A 16,079-nucleotide genomic window follows, 5' to 3' on the forward strand; every position below is an offset into this window, starting at 1 on the left:
TATTGCAAATAAATAAAGGAAAAAAAAAAAAAAAGTGCACTACATAGGAAAAAACCCCAACCCAAATATATAAGAGCTTTTGCTATGCCAAGATTGCTTAATTCTGATTAGCAATGACCATTAAGCAATCATTTATGGATTTACTGTGAGTGTTCATAGATACTAATGGGTTTTAGAATTCCTTAGGAATCCTCAAAGGTCAAAGGAAGAAAATGAACTATGAAGTGATAAAAAATGTATTAGGTGACTAATGGACAGGTTGTATATAGAATGGTTCCAGCAGAAAATGTTGAATTTTACCACTCAGATTTATGTAAAAGCAAATCTAGTGAGCAGTGGTCCTTCCCCACTGATGAAACTAACGAAGACAAAATTAAAATGCTTCATAGGAAGGCATCACATGGTGTGCTTTTCCCTGTCACAAAGAATACACAGGAGATGGCAAGGTCACTGATACTGTCAAAATTTATTTCATTTTTCTTTAGGAGGGTATCTGTTTCCTTTTTATTTCGTTTCAAGTTTGCAACCATACATTTACATTCTTGCCTATTTTTGCACGATTGCGTTCTACGCAGTTCAACGCCCGAAGGTTTTCCAAATGTAATGACTGTATCTTTACACCAGCTAGGCTGACGTTCTGGCTCTCCCGGGAGAGAAGGGAGCTGTAAAAGCTGGCAGGGGCTGACGCGGCTCGGTGCGGGGGCGGTGTGAGCCCGGCCGGGGGTTTGCCCGAGCCAGCGCTGCGCCGTGCGCTCCGGCGGGACCGAAACCGCGTCCGTCCGAGCGCTCAGCCCGCACGGGCTCGCCGTCAGACGCCTTCGAGCCTTTCTGACGGGGTCAGTCGGGCCCGGCAGAGCCCGGCCGGCTCAGATAGGGCGTGCCGGGGCACAGCAGCGCCCTGGCCAGGAGGGCGCACACGGGGCCATCGCCTGTGCGGCTCGGAGACTCCATCAGTGACCGCGCGGCCGTGCGCGGTGCGGGCAGCCAGCTTGCAAATGGCCCGCAGAATTTACTCAGCCCTCCTCCTGGCTGGAGTCACTTCGACCATAAAGTATTCTTCCCGGTACCATCGCTCAAAGAGCGATGACAAATCCAAAGAGGTTTTGGAAGGTAATTTTTGTGTGTTTTTTGCATTATGAATGGCAGTTTCACTGAGTGGGGAAATACATTTGGGTTCCTGTTAGAAATACTTTCATTCAGAGCAGGAGAAAGCAATCAGAAGTAAATACAACCTGCAATGCGCTACGTGTCTGTTACCTACATGAATTCTCAGGGTTGATACCATGCTGCATACCTTTAAAATTATGTTAAGAAGATAAAGTAATTCCATTCCAGTTTTTGAATAATGTTCCAGAAAGGCAAACTTTTAGCTTGTCAGCAAAGTTACTAATCTAAATAAAATTGTCCGCATATAATGAAAATGTGTTGTGGGGTTTGGTTCATACTTGGTGATTTTCTGCAGAAATCAGAGCTTTGTTGTGTTTGCATAAGTTTAAAAATTAAAATTATATAGAGAGGAGAGGAGAGGAGAGGAGAGGAGAGGAGAGGAGAGGAGAGGAGAGGAGAGGAGAGGAGAGGAGAGGAGAGGAGAGGAGAGGAGAGGAGAGGAGAGGAGAGGAGAGGAGAGGAGAGGAGAGGAGAGGAGAGGAGAGGAGAGGAGAGGAGAGGAGAGGAGAGGAGAGGAGAGGAGAGGAGAGGAGAGGAGAGGAGAGGAGAGGAGAGGAGAGGAGAGGAGAGGAGAGGAGAGGAGAGGAGAGGAGAGGAGAGGAGTTGACAGCAACTTGTCTAAACCACTTATGTTGATTTCAGAGACTGAATGCACAGGAACAGATGAAACCTGCAATGCTGCCAGCTTCCTCCTTCCCTCTGCTTGGTCCCTCCTGCCAGTAAATAATTTACATGTAGTTTGTGGTAGACACAGGTTCCTGTCCTCCTGCTACCTGCTTCAACACAGGAGGTTGATGTGAGATCTCCCACTCTCCATGAGGGTGTCCTACCTGCTAGACTTGGAGGTATGCAGAGGAGGAGCTGCTCTTCTCAACCCTTTCCACTCCAAACTGCTTACACATTGCCTGAAGGGAAAAAAAAAAGCTGTGGTAGATAGTGATGGAGGAAGAAGCTAAGAGAGTCAACACACTGAACAACTACAAAAATGCTGAATTATTTGTGCGAAGGACAATATCTTCATCTTAAAGAGTTAAGACAATCAGCCTGTGAAACCTTCTGGTGCAGTATCAAGTCCTAATCCTAGGAAACAGAGGAGAGACTCTTAGACAAGCACCATAAATACTGAGCCATCTATGGGAAGATTACCTCTCACTGGCATAATGAATGCAATCTTTTGAGTTTATTAAGTGTGCCTAGAAGCTAATTGAAAGTATTTATTTAGTGAGCAAAATTAACTGTTCAATACTATGAAAAAACCGAGTGAATATTGATTGATTTGATTTTTAAACTACAATTTATATCAGGAAGGAGGAAAAGGGAAGAAAAACTAGCAAAGTGAGTGGATCCAATGGACTGAAGCAACTTGGGACTTACAATGGCTAATATTATATGCATAAATACTTCTTTTGCAGAAGAAAGATTGTGCTGGAGAAGCTAGTTTATTAGACTTCAATACATGTAGGATAGGGGAAATCTTTGATCAGTTCAAGAAGAAGGCAAGGCGTTTATTTTCTTTAATCTCAGTAAATAGCAATACTCAAATAAAGTAAGACTGATAATAGTCGAAGGAGTCTACTGGATGATTGTATCTGGAAGGAGAACAGAGTGTAACTGATCAATGGTTGTCTCTATCAAGCTGCATTTAGCTGGGATTTTTCCTTTCCAAATTGTCATGACTGAAGCTAGTAAAAGTTGAAAGAAGGATGGATATCTGCAAGGATAATCGTTAAGGTGTGTGTACTGCTTTCACAGCTATTAGATCAAAGCCCTTTACTGAACTATTTTATTATCAGACTTTTAAATCAGTCTCAGTTCATTTTACAAACATTCGTACTCCCATCAATTACATGCATTTAGGACTAATGGTTTTACAGGAATGTTAATAGTACAACTTTATTTCCTGCAAACCATCACATAAGACTATTAAAAGGTTATTAATTGCCGTATGTAACGTGCAGAATTATTTGTTTCAGGTTTTTGACTCTCAGTAAGTTGGCATGTAAGTACATTCGCTAACCAGATAAACTTCATGGATATCAAATTAGTAAATGCAAAACCATTTATAAGCCATCCTTGTGCAGCTTTCCTTCATAAACATAGTCTAGGTACATCAGGACCATTGTACTGCTGCCTTTCAAAGCCCTTATGGACGTGATACAGCACTCCAGACACTGCCACCATCCCTGCAGGGACCCTGGGGGTTGGGGCAGACTGTCCTCAGGGAGATGCTGTTTTACCAGGCAGGGACAAGTGTCATATCACAGCCTGTTGGGTCAGGTAGAAGTGATGAGTGCTGCACTGAGACCTGAACAAAGCAGAAATAGCACAAGAAGATGCTGCAGGAGTGAGAGTTTCACAGTAGAGAATCTTCCCTATGTAGGGTGTGTCACCTGTTGTAGGAACGTTTTGGGCTCTGGCACATTCCATACCCCAGAAATTTTGAAGCACTTCCTAGATTTATTCAGACACCTCCCATTTTACTCTCCAGCCCTCTGATAACGTAGATGCCTCTTCAGATGCACAGATTTAGCTGCAGGGTACAAAACACAAATATGACATTCCTCACTGTGTGTGAAATCAGCTGCCTGTCCTGTCCAAACCTACCCTTAGCCCATACTAAGTGCTAAAGTTCTGTTTCTGATTACTAAATAATAAAACAACCAAGACTCAAGATGTGAATGTTGGGTGAGTTCATCTTATCTGCTTTCCCTTTCTAACTGTGTCATGAACCTGAGATCTCGGTTCATTAGTTTAAGAGGCTGTTTACACATAAGAGGAGAAAGGAAAGACAGATCCTTTGAAGCCTGTGGAGCTACCCCGATTTCCACCAGCTGAGGAGACAGTTCCAGGAGACCTGTCAGGCAATCTTGAATGAAGTATGTGGTGTGCAAAGGAAACTTCAGATCTCAAAGGCTGCACAATATTCAGCTTCCATTAGGTCAGGTAATTATGATTACCTCAAAGGTTTGTAAAGTAGGAGTAGAAAATATCAAAATAAAAATCACAGTTACCTTCCATAACCCCTCCCTAGGATACAGCTTTTAGCCTTGTCAAGCCATGGATATACTCTGTTCATAGGTCTTAGTAAACCATGCTGCCTAAAGGAATTAAAGTAAGTTGGAGCTACCATTTTACAGCTGGACATTTATGTCAATCCTTCATTCCAGAGTAGTTCAGCATTGCCTTGACCTTCACATCCCCCTTCAGATTGAATCTGTTACCCTCAGTGAGTATAAATGCTATAGAGAAGCACCTGATCATAAAATCCACTTGGAATGCTTTCTTAAACCTCCACCAATTATCCATTAAAAATTCTAGTTTTTACAGCCTTGCTCTCCTAATGAAAACCCAATCACAGTATATCTGCTTTAAACTATTTCTAGCCATCTGGAGAAAAGTCTTGACAACTTGAAATAATCATTGATTGATGTGACTAAATAAAATCATCTGACTACTTTAATGGATAACAAGGGAAATTATCTCTTTCTTTATAAGCAAGAATCTGATCTAAAAGAAAATATATGGATGGCCTGACAAGCACCTTCCTAGATCAGCCACCATCAGCCTTGAAAAAGAAATACAATTTATATGATATTAATAATATAGAAAAGAAATTGATTTAATTCAATGGGGACCAAGATGCAGTGAGCTTATGTCTTCACCAGAAAGCCTTTTAATTTGCAAGGAGGTCTTACACTGTAATGAAAACAGCAGAAGTAGCTGCAGCAGGGTTTCCAGTGAGTCACCCTGAGAAAGCTGAGCATAACCAGGAGCTGCTTTGGCTTTGGCAGGCTTAAATCAGCCCAAAGCAGGGAGTGGGACCATGAAGACAAAATAGCAGCTCAGGGGGAGATTTTAATGTAGTTCTGTAGAGTTCCCTTAAAATAGAAAATAAATAATTTTTTTCTTTGTCATTTTCACTTTCTTCTTTCCCCTCAAAATAAAGTGGGAGTTAATTTCTTTGCTTTTAAAGAACAGCTCATTGATTTCACTTTATTCTGCATTTATCATCACAATTCCTCCCAAGATGTACTGGCCTCCTGTTTGCAGCCAGTATCTGGATATTTTTCAAATTTTGTGGTAATGCTCCAAGTGTACCATCTGCCCTGGCTGCCCCTGATGCCACATTACCAATTGTCTGTGATGACCTGCCCTGGTGAAACCTCATGCTCTTCATCATCTTCCACTTATCTGACCCTCTCCCTTAGCTGACCATGATCCTTTTCTCATGATGTTGGCCTGTTCCACATGCCCCTTTGGGCTCGGTTTTGCAGAGATGGAACTCCCAAGGCAGTTTTCTCCCCTGCCACCCGCTCTCAAGGGAAGGAACACTGTCTGGCTGACTGTAAGTCATCTCCCCCTATTCATACATCATCTGTGGAGATTGTCTCAAAGCTTGTTCTCAAACAGCTTCAAACAAGCAACTAAAGTGCTCCTAGCTGACTAAAAACATGAGCAGCGACAAGACAAATCACACAACCCTTGGCTGCAACCTTTCCCTCTGTTCTCTCACACAATTAGCTGTTTCCATTTACTTAATGCATTAGTTTATCTACTAATAACTTAATCTGTGTCATGGAAACTCATGTCTCATTTTGTACAAGAGATCCCAGTGTGAAAATTACAACATTTTGTCGTATGTCAGACTGGCACCTCACCCTTTACAATTGTTAATCAAAAAAGGGCAGCCTTTGTGTAAAGCATTTCTATTACTGCAGGCATAATGTTGCACTCACATTTTGTGGGGTATGAAGTTCCTGCAGATCGGAAACTGAAGGGTTAGTTATGGCTACTGGTTCCAGACAAGAAAAAAAACAAGAAAAGCCAACCTGAGAGGTTAAAATTAATCTTAGAGAGCAGCACGACACGAAGAGAGGGACAAATTCTGCTTCAATCCAAGACTAAATACCCAAGGCCAAAGCTGAAATTCAGCTACTACATGTTCCAGAAGGCACTGACATTTTATATCTGCTGCAGTTTTCACTCAGCTAAAGGTTTGAAGAGGGTGGCTGCATGGTCCTTCTCGAGGAGCAATGAGGCCACTTGCTCAGTTCACAATACACCAGAACCTGCAAAGCAGAACTGGCAGCACTTGTAGCCTCCTTCCCATCATTTCATTTTCTCATCCCACCAGCAGGAGAAGGCACTCCCTCTGCCAGGATGTAGGAGAGTGGAGCCCAGCTTCTTCTTTTAAACATCAACTGGAGCCAGCCAATGAGCGGCCATATTTTGAAAGAAGGGAATGACCACAGACCTGCTGGCACTGATTTTCAGAGGTGAGCTGGAAGCCCTCTGCAGAGGGGAGAACAGTTTTCACACTACAGAGTGAAGTGAGTGATCCAGGACTTATTCTTGCCCTGAGCATATTCCACTCACAGGGAGAGGGGTCTGCCCAAGGCAATGCTTTCCACTTATGGATGCCTGTCCAGGGCACAGGGATGCCTGTCCTCATTCCATGCTTTGGAGGAGAACCTAGAGATTTGATTTGGGGGTGTTAGCATGATTTGGAGATGCTGTTACAGTCCTGTATCCATGGGGTCTTTAGTGGAGATTAGTGCAAAAATAATTAGATTTAAAAAGATTGCAGAATCCATACAGAGCCAAATATACTTTTTAGCCAGGGGCACCCAAACTGCACTTAGAGTTTGCTTGTCCAAGTCACTATTAGAACTAACAAAAATAGATATATTTTTGGTCTAGGAGCTTTAAAAGGAAAGTTGACAGCTGAGAGACAAAATATATTAATTCTGAGACTAGATTTTGGCAGGACTGGGAAGACTACCGAGATTATCTGAAAAGTCTCTGTAAGTTCAGCACTGTCTTAACAACCATGAGAATGACATTAAAGAGAATGACATACAGACCCTGTCCAGACCACAAACCCCACATGTACTGATCCCCAGGTCCACTGGGCTCTTTTAAAACAGCTGACATTATTTTCCAGCTTTTTTAATTTCCAGATTTTTAAATGATTCCAGCTTCTCTGAACTGACATAAATCCAGACAGTGAGTTAAGCCTGGAGACAGGAGAAACATATCCAGTTCTTCAACTCCCCATTGAATGCTGCAATGGGACTTGAACTGGCAAGAGGCTTGAATTGAAGCTGCTCCAGACGGTCTGTGAAGCCAGCATACCAGAAGACCTCCAATCCCTAAAGCATTTTTTTATTATTATTACAGAACAAAATAACAAGCCAAACATTAAAATTAGTAAATAAGAGAAAACTCAAAATGTCTGGATGAGACTGCTCAAGTAAAAGGCTTTAAAGCAAAGCTCCTTGATGTCCTTGCAGGATGGGATAAGTTCTCCAGCCCTGTGCTCCAGGGTTTTCCTGAGCCATGCTAGCTTGTGTCATCCCCACTGATGTTCACAGCTCCTTTTCTTCAGAAGCCTCTGAGACCTTCCTTTGATGCAGACACCCTCAGTGCTCCTCACTGAACCTCTAGACCCCAGATACAGGCACCCTGTTCCCCCCCTTCCAGCACAGCCTGCGGGCCGTTGGTAGCCAGAATCCTTACTCCTGGCCCTGGTGGCATGGCAAAATCATCTGCTCTCGTTAGAACTCTCACTTAGCTTCTCTGGGATTAAACACTGCAGGCCCAAAACAGGCTCATGTGGAAGAGGGTTTAGATTGTTGTTTCAGCAATTTCTGCTTCTCATCTGAGCAGGATGCACACCTGTAAAATAGCTTGGGAGGAGGAAAAGACAACACAAGCCCTGGATGCTTCTGTTACAGACCCTCTGGCAACAAGATACTTTGCACATATGTAGTTCTGATGGAGCAGAACGTGGTCCCTGGTACTTCTGATAACTGCAGCCCCTGGTCACTGTCACTTTTGCTCCTGGTGACCTGTGTCCCTTGTCGCAGCAGGCAGAGAACCAGGGCCAACAGGTGTGAATGTGTTGGGGGTGGCTCCTGCCTGGTGCTGGCATCCCTTCTCTGAGCTGTCATCCATGCTGCCTTTAGCAGCAAAGGGATCCAATTCACGTGTCTTGGCATTAAACCTTCAAATCCCAGATCCAATATGCTTAATATAACAGAAAAAGCAGAAGAGAATTTTCATCCCTCAGAAAAATTACTGGGTGACATCCATCTCTTCTGTGGAGCCACGGAATGAATAAAAGTGGTTCTTGAGATGTTTCCTTTCTTTCTCCAGGAAAATAGTGAGAAATGAGAGACCTGTGTGTTTTATATGCAGTACTAGAGTTGCTGGTGTTCTCACCCTGAAATCAAGGAGAACACCAAATCAATCTTCTGCTTTTATTTGTATTAGTCATAGTGTGATGAAGCTGCAGGAGGAAAAGAAGAATAAAAGTGGTACTGGTTTTAATCTCATCAGAGAAACTGTTAGTGGAACAAAAAAGTCATCAGTGTCCAGGCTTAATGCTAATTACTATTTAGCAAACTGATAGAAAGGTGGAACAGTGGAAACACAGAGAAGGCTGTTCTGAGGTAGGAAAATTTGTCCAGTTGAACAGATAACAGATGTGCAAACCAGAGCCCCATGTCTCAGAAGATGAAATGCCCCATCTGCAGTGGCTGACAAAAGAGGTAAAATTTTCATGGGTGGAAGAGAATTAGGTGCTCTCTGCAGCATGTGATCAGGAGACAGGGAATCATGGAGAGGAGAGGAAATGTCCAGTTTGGGGCATGAGAGGTGTCACACAGCCTGACACAGCACATCTGGGTGTAAAACATCAGACATCTGCCAGGCACTGCTGGCAGGGTGAGTTCAAACAACTCTGAGGCCGAATTTTAAAGCAAGTGTATTTTGAGCTTTGGGTTTGAAGCAGCCACTGTGAACTACACTCTGGCTGTGAGGGTGTAGAAAGGGACCATCCCCAGTTACAATTTCAGTTTGCCTTAGAAGAGTTTCTGTGAGAAAATGCACAAGGTAAAACCACCCCCATTGCCCCAGCTGAGTGATGGTGAAGGCTTCCATCCTATATCCAATATTAATCTCTGTAATCTTCTGTCAGACAGAGATGACTGAGAAAGGTAAAGGCAGTGTGTATTCTTCTGTGTTGCTTCAAGCAATCTTTGTTCAGGTCCTGAGAGTTGTTTTTTGTTGTTGTTGTTGTTTTTAATACAGACAGTGCAGAAGTCAGAATTAGATTAAATCCACCATAATGAGTAAAAAAAAATCAAGAACTTGGTCTGGTGATATTAATGAATGGCTGAAGAGTATGTGTCTTGGAAGACATCTCAGGATTACCTAAAGAAGGATTAGTTCTTTACACAGCTCACACACATCAATCATTTAGCTTCTTGTGGATGTCTTAGCAAAGTATTCTTCATGACCCCTGATTTCTACTTTCTGTAAGGATTTATTATCACAACAGAATAACTAATACCAAGCATTATCCAAAGCAAGCCCTAAAACAGGAATTCACATATTTGCATCCTTTTCAGTACTTAAAAATCTTTGAAAGCTTTGTATGGTTTTTATATAGAAGGAGTTCAGGAAAAATATACAGCAAGTATTCTCTGTGTCATTTGGATTCAGTTTGGTGCACTTGGCCTTCACAGTGCAGCTCGGAGCTGTCTGCGGCCAACATGCTTCGTAATGCTTGAAGAGAAATGAGGCTGTGCTGCTTCACAGGGAAACTGAGTACTGAATGAGGAATTCAGTGTCTTTTGGGAAAGAAAACCTGTATATATCATCACAGCAAAGAAGCAGATTCATTTCATCCTTACCTCTTACTAATTCAACATTAAAATCAGATGGTTTTGCATGTAGTTGAATGGACTTATTCCTGGATTCTGGAGATGTGCCGATGTGATGAACACAATCAAACCCTTCAGCTCCGAGAGTCATATGAATTATTTCTTCCTTAAGGAGGCTTGGTTCTAGATTTAATGATTTCGGTGGGAGAGTCTAGTTTATGGAGTGCAGCTTCATCTGCTGTATAGGTCATCATTCACAATGGCTTACATGTGCTACAAGCTAAATATCATGGAAATAGGCACTGTTTAGACCAGGATGAGTCCCAGATCTTGTTTCTGCTTTTTCTTTGGTTATGTTGATATGATGCAAATAAGAACATTAATTAAAATGTTTGTAGTTTATGCACTGCTAGCACACTGCCATTGCTGTCACGTCAAAGCTACAATTCTGCTAAAATGGATTATTAATTAAATTGTGCTGTGTGAGGAACTGGAAATCACACCTGTGCAGAATGTTTATGATACACAGAAGGATTTGAGGAGTTTGTGATGAATTACCACATCATAATGATGATTTCAGAAAGGGGCAACCAACTCCTTTTCCACAGGCTCAGCTGTTCACCCCTTCCTGCACCTGCACTGGGCAGTGAGTGGGTGCCACAAGCAAAGGGAGCAGCGAAGGCTGAAGCAAAGGAGTGAGAGTTAGCAGAGCTTTGACTGAGCATCCCCAAAACTTCAGCCAGTGTAACTGAGAGAGCGGGGGCAGGCAGTAAAATGACCCAGAAAAATAGGTGGTGGCAACCTTGTTCCTCCCCCAGGAGCAAGAGGGAGCAGGAACTGAATTGTGACTTTCATTGGCAATTTGATCTCTGCTATGCTCCCAAGGCAGTGAGACCATGCCCTGCCCCTCACCTTAGTGTGGATTGCAAAGTCACTGCTAAAGGAGATAACCAGCTGTAGGTCTTTCAGAAAGCCTGAATTTAATCCCCCCAGTGAGAGCATTCGGTTATGTATTTAGAAAGGAAAAAGGTTTCTACACGGTATAAATCCTTGCTTGATAATCCCCAAGCTAATGGGGAAGGCATTCAGTAGTAAACTACAGTCCTTGGACAAAGACATCTGTAACCAGACCGGAGCTCTATGATTAAACTCAAATTCACAGATTGGTTACATGCAGCTAATTTTATTCATTGAGAATACATGACCCCCCTAAGCGGATGTTTAAATTAAGTAAGAATATTGATGACAAATGTTCAAAATGTAAGACAGATGCCTGCAAATTTTGGCATGAAATTTGGAACTGCCAGGAGGTTTGGGAATACTACTCTGGGGTCATTAGGAATTTGGATATCCAAAATGCTCCCCAGCTGCCGATCTCTTCAGAGGCTGCTATACTTGGTCCTGGAAAATAAGAAAATCAGTACAGTAAGTGATGCCATATACATTGCTGGATTGGTAGAATGCATAAACAATTGGAGAAACTTTTCCCTTTTTCTAGGAAAAATGCTGTGAAGAGAGGGCTGTTGATTTGAGTCTGGGTTTAAAGAGACAGAGTGAAAAAAAACCAAACCAAAACAAAACAAAACCCAAAACCTGTTTCTTTAAAAAAATTGATGTTTGAATTGTCTGGATCTGGCTTTCACACTGTTTCTGAGCCTAGGCGTGACCACTGGAGTTCAGCTGCGTGTTGTGTTGGTGTTTCCCACGGGTGCACACAGATCTGTGCTACAGACAAGGCCACCACTGCACCCCTACCCCCAGCTGCTCTGCTGGTACCTATGGAAAAGGATTTTTCTCAGGTAAATAAACAGAATAAAATCATTAAGAAAAGATGATGGAGGTTTGGTGTTGTACCCCACAACAGACACAAGGTAGAAATCCCCAGAGTAAGTGTGGGGGTTGGATCTGACACCCAGGAAGTTAAGGGAAAAAAAATCTCATGTTGTTTTAATTAGCTCCACGCTAGATCCATAATTACATTGCTATAAACAGATGCTTTGCGTGGATCAGATGTCAGACCAAAATGGGGAATAGAATCTGTTTCCTGGCTGTACTCTGAACTGCCAGACAATCCTGTTTTTCCTGTGCTGAGTCCCACAGCTCCTTCACCCAGGGACCTGATGGGAGCTCCAGATTTTCCTTAACCATGCCAAGCTGCCATAGGTGGAGCCTTCAATCACAACCCAACATATACCACCACTTGCCTAACTGACCTGGGAAAATCTTGCTTCAAATTATGGAGTTATGTGATCTGGCTGCACTAGAATGAGGAATTCTAGAAGAACATTGAGGTGTTTGATGTCTCATTTTCTTGCCAACACCAAGAACAATTTATCCACTCATAATTGTTCCACAGCTAGGCTGATAACTGGGAAAAAAAAGGTGTGTGTTACTAATACTGTATTTTCCTAAGGTTGTATGAAAGTAGGCCAGAATTACAGAAAAAATATTTTAACTTAATTAAAAAAAAAAAAAGGGGGGGGGGGCAAAATGCCTATTTTTTAAACTACTATGAAGTTTAGTTTTCCACAATGTCCACTGGCATCTTTCTCAGCAATTCATTTTAATAGTACACACTTTCTGGCAGTAAAAAGGGAGATAGTAACTAATATAATTAAGACTGCAAAACAACCTCTAAACTGAAATGTGTCTCTCGGCAGAACAAGCATAGGATTGTTCATTACAGTGCTCTCCAGGAATAACAAAAACAATTCCCAAAAATGCATTATTAATGGACATTCCCAGAATTAATGATAAAACAAACCAGATGTTCTCTTACATTTGCCTCATAAATGCAAAGTCAATATGCCAAACCAAAAACCCATCTTTGGAAAGCTGTAGGCTATTTATGAAGGTACTTTAACTGTATTTGTCTTTACTATAAGAGACAGAATTCCTTATCTATATTCTAAAATGACCTAGTTACGATTCTATATCTATTAATGAAGAAAGGGCTCATGCCCAAGAGAAAAGTAGGTGAAATGTACAATTTTGCATAGCCCGGATTTGCTATAGAGCTGTCCATTTCAAATTAGACACATTTTTTGTAAAAGAGGAAACAATATTCTTACACAAAGAATGCTCCATTATCAGATTCACAACTTCCGCCTATAAAAAATATTTTCAAAATATGGCTTAAGACTAAAAGATCCTTCACCGAACAAGTTTTATCTATATTAGTAGGTAGCAGTTTGATATTTATCCATCACAGAATATGTTTACTCACATGGAATGTATTTCATCCCTCTGAATAAAGGTTGCAAAAGTCAACTGAAGCTGATAAAAAGAAAATACTACCGATAAAGAAAAGTACAAAGAAAATTATACATATGCTAATACCTTAATGTAATAATATCAAACATGGTGGGCCATCTGGTGTCAATCACCTGCTGAAGTCAGTGGACATGGAAAAATTTGCATCAGATTAAATTCTTGGACTTGTGTACAATATTTCTTTGCACAACATTTCTTAAGAGAATTTTTTAAGAAAAACATTATTAACAAAAATTGCTTTTGAAAAGTTAAAAGTGTGCATCAGGAGTAAAGAGTGATCAGTAAACAAGAGCAAGGACTGATATCAGAAGTTTGGTACCTTTAGTCTGTAAATAAAAAAAATTTGGAAGGACCTATGACAGTCACCTTGTCCAAACTCTTGCTCAGAGCAGGGACTATACATTGGGGAACATGAGTTGAAGGTCAGTCTCTTCTCCCAGGTAATAACTGACAGGAAAAGAGGAAACTGTTTCAAGTTGCCCCAGAGGAGATATTGGATCCTGGGAAACATTTCTTCACTGAAAGAGTGGTCAGGCTGCCCAAGGATGTAGTGGAATCACCATCACTGAAAGTGTTCAAAAAGCATGGAGGTGTGGTGCTTTAGGGTCATGGTTAAGTGGTGGACCTGTTGGCATTAGGTTACTGGTTGGACTCAATGATTTTGTAGGTCTTTCCCAACCTTAATGACTCCATGATTCTCTGTTGATATAATTTGCATGCTTTAATGGCCTTATATTCATTCTCCCAGCTGCATGATTAGTTCTCTCATAGGTCACTGCTTCACTTGAATCCCCCAGGCCTAGGGGTAATTAATAACAAATTACTTGGCAGAAGCCCAACTTTTATGATTAAGACTTAAAATGTCTCAATTATTCTGTATTTAAAAATATGCACAAATATGTTTTTTTGAACAAAAATATGTATGATTCTCCTCAAAAATCTTTGTGAAGTATTTACGTTAATGCCTGCAGGCGCATTGAAGCCTTCCACTTAAACCTTGAATAAGGAAGAACATTTCCTCCTGAGATGGAAAGGGGCAGCAAATAAATTTCATAGGAGGAGAACAAAATCCATCATAGCTGCTGTGGTGGCCACCACAGAAACCTGGCCTGCCCAACCCCTCGACCTTGGTGAGAACGCACAGCACCCACTCTAACCCACATGGGGAATGGGTTCCCATGCGCTGCTGCCATGCCACGCCCCACAGAGCTGCCCAGCTTCTCTTCAGTTTAAGACCAAGTAACGAAGGCAATCCTTGTTTTTTCTTGTGTTGCCGCTCTCTGTGATTTGCAGGCATAGGGAACCGCAGAAGCAGCGAGGTGTTATTTGTGCCACAGTGATCCCAACAGTCTGGTCAGACCCGCTCTGCCACCCACCCCCGCCGGCAGCCGGAGCCCCAGCCGCGGCCTTGCCTGCGCCCCGGGAGCAGGGGCAGGCTGCCTGGGCCCCGTGCACCCCACATGCTGCTTGCTGTCCTCCAGAACACAGCCACCCCTCCGCAGAGCCGCTGGGGTGGGAAGGGGCCTCAGAAGGGCCCCCGAGTCGGCCCCTGCTCCAGCACAGCCGCCTGGAGCTGGCTGCGAGCGCTGCTAGCGGAGCATCCCGGCAGCACGGACAGGTGAGGGTATGAGCCTTAGCGGCGACGTTCGCTTCCCTGCTTTGGGTAACTCTCCAGCAACCAGAGAAATCAAAGGTACTAGTTTGCACCTGATTGGTTTTGAGGCTGTTTTCACGGTCAGACCTTGCATTTTCTGATTGTGGCCTGCTGGCATATGTTTGATAAACATAGAAGTTGGGAACATTATGATTCCAAGGTCAAGTGTCACTGTTCTCTGTAGTGGGCAAACGGGCGCAATGGTTTTCAGGTGCAACTCTCCCTCTGGCCACAAGTAAACTGGAAACCCCTTTTTATTTTTTACATAGAGACTGCAAACACAGAATTTATATATTCTTGATAGAGATCTCACTATTTTATCACTTTTACATGCATTTAAATGAAAGTCTCCAGCATAACATTTGCACTGTCCTGAATATATGATTTCTTCCCCTCTAAAGTGTCAGAAAATTCCTCAGTCTCAGGAGTACAAACATATTACACAACCCTGGGCTTTTCAGCTTAATAGAAGTAATCTCCATGCTTATCCAAATATTTCAGAGCTCTGTCAGCAAACAAAGAATAAATCTTCACAGCTCCCATCATCCAGCCCCAAGGCATTAAAAAAACCTCCATCTATACCTAAAGTGGCAGAGCACTTACTGAGTTTTCCCTGGATTCTCTCCAGCCATTTGCAAGCTTCCACTTGAAACATTCTTCCTGTGGCTGGGACTAAGGAGCAGGCATCAGCCTGGGGGACACCTGCACCCAGCAGCCCCTGGGAGGAGCAGGACATATTCCATCCTGTTATGTCTGCCCCCAGGCCTGTGACACACCACTCACGCAGGAGGGTTGGGCAGTGCAGCACAAAACCCCAAACTGCCAGGATGTTGCACCACTGGTTCATCCAGTGGCTCCCAGGTGATACCAAGCAGTGGCAGGAGGTGGAGGAACGGTGGTACACAGGGTCGATCTCGTGTTCGTGTTTCTGCTCCTCTCCCACCTTACCCTCGTTAGCGTCTCGTCAGGCACAGTTGGCGGCCGAGTGTCTCTCAGGCAGATTGCACACATGGCACGCTCCTGAACAACTTCAAACACCATTCCCAAGCATCTGCAAGAACTTCTGTGCCATTCCCAGCTGTTGCTGTATTGCCCTGGATGGGCTGCTCAGAGTCTTTCCACAGGTGTTTGGAGATGAGGCATATTCAAAGAAACATCTACAGCTCATTTTTAGTGTCCTCTTTTTGTCTGATGCCAAAGAGTAAAGAATGCAAAGATTGAAATATAGAAATCATATTTTTAACATCCAGGCATGTTCAGCGATTTGGTAAAACCTGTGATCTGTTGCTGGTCAAAATTCAATAATGTGTATGTTT

Source organism: Hirundo rustica, chromosome 1, assembly GCF_015227805.2.
Source record: "Hirundo rustica isolate bHirRus1 chromosome 1, bHirRus1.pri.v3, whole genome shotgun sequence".
NCBI lineage: Eukaryota > Metazoa > Chordata > Aves > Passeriformes > Hirundinidae > Hirundo > Hirundo rustica.